Raw genomic sequence first — 9352 nt, forward strand, 5'->3', positions numbered from 1 at the left:
TTGACTCAGGCTGCCTCCCTGGTTGTTTTGTATGCTAAAATTAGGGGCTAATGTCTGGCTGAGCTGTATAAATGGATCATTTTGTGACATTAATGTGTGAAATATGCTAATATTAGCCTAAGAGAATGCCACTTTGCTCCCGTTAAACATTACTCTTTTATCATCCATTTTGATCTGCTGTTGGAATGACCTGTTTCATTCTTTTCCGAGATGGGCTGCTTTTTTAAGACACAAGGCTCCCCATAAATCACCACCACAATTTTCAGACCCGTTGCTACAAAGCTGATGCAATGCGGCCATCGTTCTGTTTTGTTTTTCCTCTCAGTTATTCATCCATCTCCTCTGTATTTTTATTACGCACAGGCCAGCGTACAAATACACGCCATGGACAAGCCCTGCCAAAATACCTACAGAGTGAGACATTCAGTCTTCCATGTGCCAAAAGAAAGTGTTTGGCTGAAGCGGAGTTCCTGTAAATATTCCCACTAGCCTGAATGAGCCAATTCATCTGAACCGAGGAACTAGCCAAGGTGTAAGGAGGTTTTCATACAATTTGATCTAGATGTACTGCACCTCCCAAATTTAAACACCATTTGGCCTTTCTTAGGGGCAAAGAGCGGTGTTAAAGTCAGACCTCCTGTAGGACAGTAGGAACTGCTGGAGTAGCAACTACTCAATTAGATCAGCTTCAATTCACACTTGAAAAATTTCCCCAAATAAACAGAAAATCTGCTGTACTGTATCAAAGAATAAAGAACGTTTCTTCATTTTAGTAAGGATTGTACATGAGAACTGTCAGCGTTGCTATGTCAGCTTTGTGCATTGACAGTGTAATTGGCTGTTTCTCTCTCTAGTCCATACCCAGTTGTTTTGTTTTTGTTTGATTTGTTAAAGATGTATCTGTAGAATGGTTGTTTTCTGACTGAGTAATTGCAGCCAGCCCCCACAAATGTGGGATTAAGAAGGCAGGTGTCTAATTCACATGAATTCTGGATTCTCTCCCGCCCTCCCCCATATCACACTTTGGAATCCTACTTTGATTGATTATTTGATATAAAGGAAGCTTATATGCCCTTCAAAAATACTTATAAGGTGGTTTACCAAACACAGGATCTTCCACAGAGTAATTTCTCTCAGCACAAGGACATACATTTCTGATAAGCATAAAGAAGGACCATGGCTCTGGACTTGGCTATTCTACCCTTCAGTGCTGGCTCCAGCTTTTGGAGGACCCTTGAGAAGGCCCCTCCATGGACTTCCCTCCCTCGAGGAGTCTGCCTCCTTAGAGCCAATGTAAAGCTTTTGGTCTTCCTCTTACTCAGCATTGCTACCAACTTGGCAGAGAGCCAATGAACAAGGAAGCAGTAGCATCTATTGCTGCTCCTTCTTACCACAGCTGCTGTCTTGGTCGGGTGCATAACAGATGGGTGCATAAAAAGGCAACAATGGTGAATAGGAGGAGCAAGTCAGGATGTGGGTGCTGTCCATGGTACCCTGTTAGGGTGTGGACCTTTAACAGGTGCCTGACCATGCTGACCCTTGACGCAAACCCTTCCACCATTGATCAAAGCATCAACCTTAAGGAACTTCTGATAAGTCAGAGCTTTCCAAACTGCCGCAACACGTTAGTGTGTCAGCTGCAGTGTGTAGGTGTTGTGTGAACGCTCCCCACACTCCTCCCAGGGCTGGAAGGGGGTTGGTTTAACCTCCGGTTTGCTAGTAAAACTGAATTACCGAGTCGTGAAATGATGCTTGTCTAAAAAGAGTGTCACCAACATGAAAAGTTTGGAAAGCTCTGTGATGAGACATCTGAAATTCAACAGAATGCCGTGCTGTTGCAATCTGATTAAGTGGACCTGTGCTCCAAGTCACTGACAGAAATGCACAGAAATATTTCCAGTAAGGCCACAACTTACATGAGGGTTGCATTCTGGGGATTGTGCCTAAAGCCAAAATCGTGTACAGTGGTACCTCGGGTTACATACGCTTCAGGTTACATATGCTTCAGGTTACAGACTCCGCTAACCCAGGAATATTACCTCGGATTAAGAACTTTGCTTCAGGATGAGAACAAAAATCGTGCTCCGGCGGCGCGGTGGCAGCAGGAGGCCCCATTAGCTAAAGTGGTGCTTCAAGTTAAGAACAGTTTCAGGTTAAGAACGGACATCAGGAACGAATTAAGTACTTAATCCGAGGCACCACTGTATAGTCAAAAAACATTGGTTGGGGTGGCAGGTGGGATTTCCAAAGTCTTTTTTCCCAGATGCCCACCCCCTTTCTACACCCTTCTTTATTTTTTATTTTTTAATTGCGAAGCATGTAAAGCAGAATGTGCACAAGTTAAATGTGTGTAAGTTGCAGGCTTACTGTAGTCAAGTCAACAGCAAAACAAAACAGAGTGTAGTCGGTTCTCTATTTCTCTGGAATCATGGTCTCTCAGTGAGATTGACTAAAGTAAGCATTGATAATTCAGTTGGAGAGAAAGCTGCTAAACACTATCTTGTTCTTTAACGTGTTGTGATGGTTCTGCTAGCTCAGAGCCGTCCCGTCCCCCCATTACTATATGGTTTGTTATGAAACATGACACTGATTCAAGCCACCAGCTAGCCATAACTGTTGCTAGAGCATCACTAGAGATGGACTATTTAGCAATTCATACTACTGAGATTTCAGCTGGCTGATTGATATTAAAACAGAAAGTCAATGAAATGCAAATCCTGCTTGCCACAGGTAAAAGAAAGTACTAAGGATTTGTTTTGTTATTTTTGTAATAGCAAAAACAAAGCAACGCTATCAGTACCATTACTGTGAGAAGAGGAGGGCATGAGATCCAGTAATATTAACATGGCATGGGTCATTAGTTGAATCCCACCCTTCCCATTCTAAGTTGTTACTTGCACAGAACAAAGTCCGCCTATGCAAGGGAGATCCCCCACTCTCCTCCCTTCTGTGATGTCTGTGCCCCATAAATCTGCTCTGGTGGGCTGAAGGAACACCAAAAACAGGTTTAGGGTGGGCATGGGAGGAAAGTCTCATTGTACAAGCAGACCTCTTTCCATGCATGCATATCCCACTTAGCATTATGTTGAGTTTCACTTGAAGTATCATGCAGGGGTAGGGAAGCTGTGCTGGACCACAAGTTAACATCCCTGCCCATTGACCCTGCTGCACACCAGCAGGAAGCAAGCCCTTCTTGAGATGTGAATGCTCTGAACTCTCTCCACAGTAGACTCAGGTGTACAGGTGTGTAAATAAAACCAAATATATTAAAGACACTACCATCCCCGCGTGCCTCATTTTCCCAAAGGAAACACAAGACTCACACTGCTCAGCAGAGACTGGAGTGGCTCGTAACAGTGTTGTGGAACACTAGGAAAGCAAGTATCTAACCCAAGTATCTTTAATAAAGAACTGGAAAAGGAACCAGGAAATTGTAAACAAGTAAGGTTTATCTGTTGGTGGGCCCAAAAGTATACAGCCTTAATAAGAGATGAGGTCACACAACCTCCTAGTGAGCCTGAAATGATTTTTAAAATGCAAGTTTCTCCCCCAAAAAAGGTGTTAAAACCTGATAAATCTGTGTAGATTTCTAACAGGTGGAAAAAGGAGAGGTGAAGCCTGAGAAAATAGCCTGATTCTTGTTTTTAAGATAAACAAGAATCTAAAGGCATTGTACTCAATGGGCAGTCTTGCAGAATTCTGTTAAAATATACTAAGTTTGTGCTAGTACAGTGGTACCTCAGGTTACATATGCTTCAGGTTACAGACTCCGCTAACCCAGGAATATTACCTCAGGTTAAGAACTTTGCTTCAGGATGAGAACAGAAACCGTGCTCCGGCGGCGCGGCAGCAGCAGGAGGCCCCATTAGCTAAAGTGGTGCTTCAGGTTAAGAACAGTTTCAGGTTAAGTACAGACCTCCGGAACAAATTAAGTACTTAACCCGAGGTACCACTGTACTACTTTTGAAACCCACATTTTAAAGAGGGCGAGTTCTGGTGTTATGACATCCCAAGCATCACACACACTGCTCAACTACCTTCAAGATTGCATTGATGTATCCCTGCTGCTGGGGGATGTGCCCTAACAAAGAAGGAGGGAGAGAGAAATGTGCTTTCAGTTATGGGTTGTGGTAGTCAGGCTGAAGTTCTATTTTTCTTATTATTTTATTTTTACCTGTGAAATGCCAGGTGCTGCCGGACTACAACTCCCATCACCCCTGACCATTGGCCATGCTGGCTAGGGCTGATGGGAACTGGAGACAAACTACAATTGGAGGACCACAGGATTGCCACTTTTGTTGTATAGGCTGCCACTGAGGTTTTCTTCTGTGTGCATTTAATCTGATTGTAAAAATAGACGGTTTTATTGTCATCTGAACTGCATGTTTATTTCATTGCACACTTTTCTAATGAAAACACTTTTTTTTTGTTTTACCCAAAGTTGTTGAGTCTGGGTGTTGTTGTTTTGCAAAATCTCAAAAAATGAAGATTTTGAGCTATTTTTAAGGGAAATCACCCAAAAATGACACTGCCATTGCCATATGTTTGGATTTTCCCGGACGTTTCAGCAATTTCCACCCAGACACAGCTTCCAACGGCTGGTTGCCGGATATGTCCGGGAAATTTAGATGTATGGCAACCCTTTGCAGTTTGGGGAGAAAGCTGAGAAAAATCTAGAATAAAAATAAGTAAATTTTAAAAACTCTTACTGGTAGGGGCTTCATGTTCTGGTGATCTGGGAGAAGGCGGCTCATACAAACAGTTTTTGCAATATTTATTTCTTATCTTTGAGGCGAACTTGAAAAGTTTACTAGACCATTCAAAACATTTTAGCCATTCACACCCTCTAAAATGCCATCTCATGAAATTAATGTACTAATCAATGTTTGCCTTTAAGGCTGAATCAGAGTGAGGCAGCAAAATGTCTTATTTTACAGAGGCAGCTTCTTTCTGTAATTGGCTGTGTGAATTTTTATTGGGTTGTGAAAGTAAGGACTGGTGGAGAAAGGGACAACAGACTGGATAATCTGCCAGGTCCAGTGTAGAAGGAGAGGGCAAGATTTTACCCAGTGTAAAAATAACAATAAACAGATGTTAAGGGCCCCTCCAGTGGTGCTTTCTGCAACATGTCAAAGATGCAATAATAGTGCACTTGTGGTGAGTTAACGCTGGATTGGTGGTATATCATTCTGCATTATTAGTTGCTCTGCCATGTTTATAGAATGATACCATATTATTTGCCTCTGGAGAGGCAGATTTACATAACGGTGCCATGAAGTTGGACCAAAGAAAAATCTGTGGTATGAGAAGTTGCACGATTTTAGCAAGAAGCTATGGGAGATGCACTCTTTGGAAATAAACCCCAAAACTGTTGCAAACATGGGAGGATCTGCAGCCCACATCACCACCACAGGTGGTGGTGTGGTATCATGTCCTTCACATTTAATTTTTAAAAAATAGAGACATAGCTATTAGCCGCGAAATGGGACACCCTATATTCACTAGCAACATCTCCATTGAGTCCTGAGAGATAATAGGAGAGGGCTGATGTGGACTTCCAGAGGCCTAAGGTTGGCCTCCCATGGATGGAAACAAAATGGACTTTTACTGGGAATCCCACAGAACAGTTCTTCCTTTCATTAATGCAGCCTAATGCTAATACTCACCTCAAAGACTCTGCTTCAGTGAATTCTGAGGTAGGTTTTGATTCTGAGATGTGTTTGGCCATGAACACACATCCCCTGTGCTGTCATGTGTCCTCCTCTTCTTTTCCTTCCTCTCCTCCTCCTCATTGTTTTTCCTTTCCTGCAACCACTGTCTGTCATGTAGTTGTGAGCCACCATCTTCTGTGGGCTGGAAAGAGAGAGAGAAACCTACAATATTTTATCCATAGATAAAAATACAGACATTCTTATCTGATTTTAGAAAATGCACACACTAAAAACAAAATGCATGGTGTATGGACAATTGTTCAACTAGACATTTAATTAAATCATAAGTGTTGAGAAAGGGAAACATTTTATATCTAAAAAAACCAAAAACCATTTCTGTGTTTGACCAGCTGTACCTCCAGCTTTGCTAGTAACTCAGTTTCACACCAATTTCTCCCACTGTTTCTTATGGGCGACCTCTGGCTGAAGTGCACTGAATGCAGCAAATGATTCATGTCCCCTGACACATTTTCTTATTCTTCCCATTGCTCAGCCTTTATCACTTTTCTGTTCTGGAGAAGCAATTTCCACCAATATTATTTGGCTTTTTATCTTTTTGCCATCTGCTACTTGTCCACATGCAACTTACGCCAAGAAAAAAAGGAAGAAGTGAATCATTATCAGACTTTAAAAAAAAGTTTTTTAAAAAGTGTTGGCATTCTGAAAAGCTGCTTTCCCTTGCCAGATCTTGACACTGTAGTTGGTTGCCTAACTGAAAATGTTTCCTCTTCTGTACAGGGATGACAAAGCAAGGTTCACAAAGGTTGTCTCCTATGGCATCTCTCCACTTGCCAAACAGGCAAATAAACTTTTACCGGGGTGAGGAGGCTCCTCTGTCCCTTCTGCACCTAGTCTTTACATACTGAAGTTATGAAATGCAGCATTTTGTGTGTGTACTGTTTTCTAATCAACCCCAAGCAAATGAAAGCTTGCTTCCATCTATCTGTAAAGTGTACTTATCAAGGCAAACACATTTAGTCACGGCGTGTCAATAATGGCCGAATAACAAAATGGTTCAAGTAGCAAAAGCAGAAATAAAATAAAATAAAATAAAGCAGTGCAGTAACCAGCTGACCCTTTAAGGTTGTCAATAAATTATACTAAAATAAGTATTTTTGGCCTCCTAAAACAGATTCTCAATTCTGGAACTATTGTGATAACTTGATGGTTTGACACTTATTTTGCCTGTAACAACTGTGTCTAATAGTTCCTAGGAAAGCTTTTGAAAAAGAATTGAGAGGCACTAATTTACAAATAACCCAGTCATTATCACTGATGTAAGTAAAGAAAGTTATAAGTTGCCTGCTATGCCTTTTAAGTTTCTCAAGTGGTGACCCTGTATACTACAGGAGACATGGAGGGAGCATTGCTTTGCGATCTTGACTTAATGCAGGTGACCCTGGTGATGCTCCCTTTGCTGTTCACTGATTTTCTTTGAGTGCGCTCTTAACAAATATTCCTGAGACCTCAGAATCAGTGGATGATGCTGAATGCTACTTCTGTTACTGTCTTTGACAGGTTTTGGGCTATTGGTGCCACTGCTGCTAATGCTACAGCCACCACACAGCTGATCAGCAGTCAGAGAATGACAATGTCCTAGCCAGCAATGCCATCACCAGACTCCTGGTGAGAATCCTGGCTCTCAAAGTTGTGGATCTGTATGATATGCATGCAGCACTCCTGATTTTGTCATATTCAAACTTTATATTTTTATGTGTGTACATAGAGTGGTATGCACCCCAAAAAAGCTTGTGAAGCAGCCCACAGAGGAAACATAACCTAGAAAGGAAGTGCACAAAGTCATAGCCTGTTTTACCAACCAAAGCATGGCTAGGCGAACTAAGGCCTGGGGGCCGGATCCGGCCCAATCGCCTTCTCAATCCGGCCCACGGACGGTCCAGGAATCAGTGCGTTTTTACATGAGTAGAATGTGTGCTTTTGTTTAAAATGCATCTTTGGGTTATTTGTGGGGCATAGGAATTCATTCATTCCCCCCCCCCGCCCAAAAAAATATAGTCCGGCCCTCCACAAGGTCTGAGGTACAGTGGACCGGCCCCCTGCTGAAAAAGTTTGCTGACCCCTGATCCAAAGGATTGCTCTCTATGTACTTCTGAAGGAGCTATTTAAAAAAGAAGCACTAACAGCATCATATCCACAGTTTGATATATTTCTGAGCATCTCAGTTCTGTAATTCTACTCACAATTGCACATGATGTTAAGCCTCACTATACAGAGCATCCTAAAAAATATTGACATGGCTTAACTATGATTAGCAGGGCAATTCTACGCATGTCAACACAGAAGGTCAATGGGACCTACTCCCCAGTAAAAGATTACAGCCGAATTTATAGTGGGAATGGGAAACCTGTGGCTATCTACATATTTGTTATCCTACAGTTGCCATCATCCCTGACCACTGGCCATGCTGGCTGAAACTGGTGAGTTCAACAACATCTGGAGGATCACAGCTTCCAACTCACTGATTTATAGGCAACACAAATCCCCCAGTACTTTATGCAATACATATATTTAGCTATCTCAACGTAAGGGCCTGTGATAAACAGGTGGCTGACCCTGTCTTTATAATCTCTAGAGTCAACAAATATTAGCTAAGAATATCTGGCTAAGGGCGTACCTCTATATATACATAAACGGCTCTGAAATCATCTTTAGCAAAGCAATATCTTACAATTTACAACATGTTGCTGTGTTATGGTCATACTCTATTTTTGCTTCAGGGAAGGGGAGGTGGGGTGGTTTGAGAGCTCTCTGAAATGTGCATGTGGAAACCTTGCAGCAACTTGTTAGGAGAGAAAGTCACTTGAGAGTTTTGGAGCTGGGGAAGCCAGGCCTGTCCCAACTTGCTTTCCAGCAAAAGACCCTCATCAGCTCCCAGAGCACACCTCAGTATGAAAGAGAACAAATTTGCTTAAGGCTGACTGAAGGCTGGCTTGGAGTAATGTCTACAGGTATGCAGTCATCAGCCAACAAACACAAAGCATCCATCAGCCCCAGGGCTCTCCCATTCTCTCTCCCCCATAAGACACAGTGTTGTGGAAAGTCTCCGCTTCCCTGGAGGAGAGCTTGGTGGGGGTGGCCCTCCTGCATCTTGTCTAATTGTTTTACAAGTGGTTTCCAACAGATGTAGCTGTGTTTCACAGATGAGTTACTTAGTGCAGTTAGAATGGGGAAACCCTTACAATCCAATGATAAAGCTACTACAGGGCAAAATGTCATCATGGCATCCCTCAGAAAAGCACACCAAGTTTAAGAAGTGAAAATGACCAAAAGAACGGAGAAGAATATTCTAGAGAGGTAGTGATGGTGAGCAGTTCTATTATCATGTGCCCCATCCTTAAGTGAGTAAACAGTACAGGAAATCATAACTATGGATTATTTAATAAATGTTGTGAATTCAAATAAGCTGGCTGCCCAAAGACCTTTAGACTTCAATCAAAAGATCTGACTACCACTCTAGATCCAATTAAATCCAGTGTGGCTCATATTTGTGGGATATTTACAATGCAGTCAAACCAACGACACATGTCTGCTAGATAGGCACAGGATAGGAGCTGAAGCTCAGAGAGTTTTTCTGTAAGTTTGCTAGAGAGAACTCTGAGAGCCCCTCCCACCGTGCCCTG

General features: G+C 42.3%; 1 long non-coding RNA gene across 1 annotated transcript; it reads right to left on the reverse strand.

Annotated features, from left to right (window-relative positions):
• Nucleotides 1–4240: 4240 nt before the first annotated feature.
• LOC309363165 lies at nt 4241–9283 on the reverse strand. The gene is made up of 3 exons (XR_014165290.1): nt 9233–9283; nt 5663–5853; nt 4241–4341 (listed from the first exon to the last, which is right to left on the reverse strand). It is a non-coding gene; the product is annotated as an uncharacterized lncRNA (long non-coding RNA).
• Between the last annotated feature and the right edge of the window lie 69 nt (nt 9284–9352).

This window comes from Podarcis melisellensis (assembly GCF_964234715.1).
Source record: "Podarcis melisellensis genome assembly, chromosome: 2".
Classification (NCBI taxonomy): Eukaryota; Metazoa; Chordata; class Lepidosauria; order Squamata; family Lacertidae; genus Podarcis; species Podarcis melisellensis.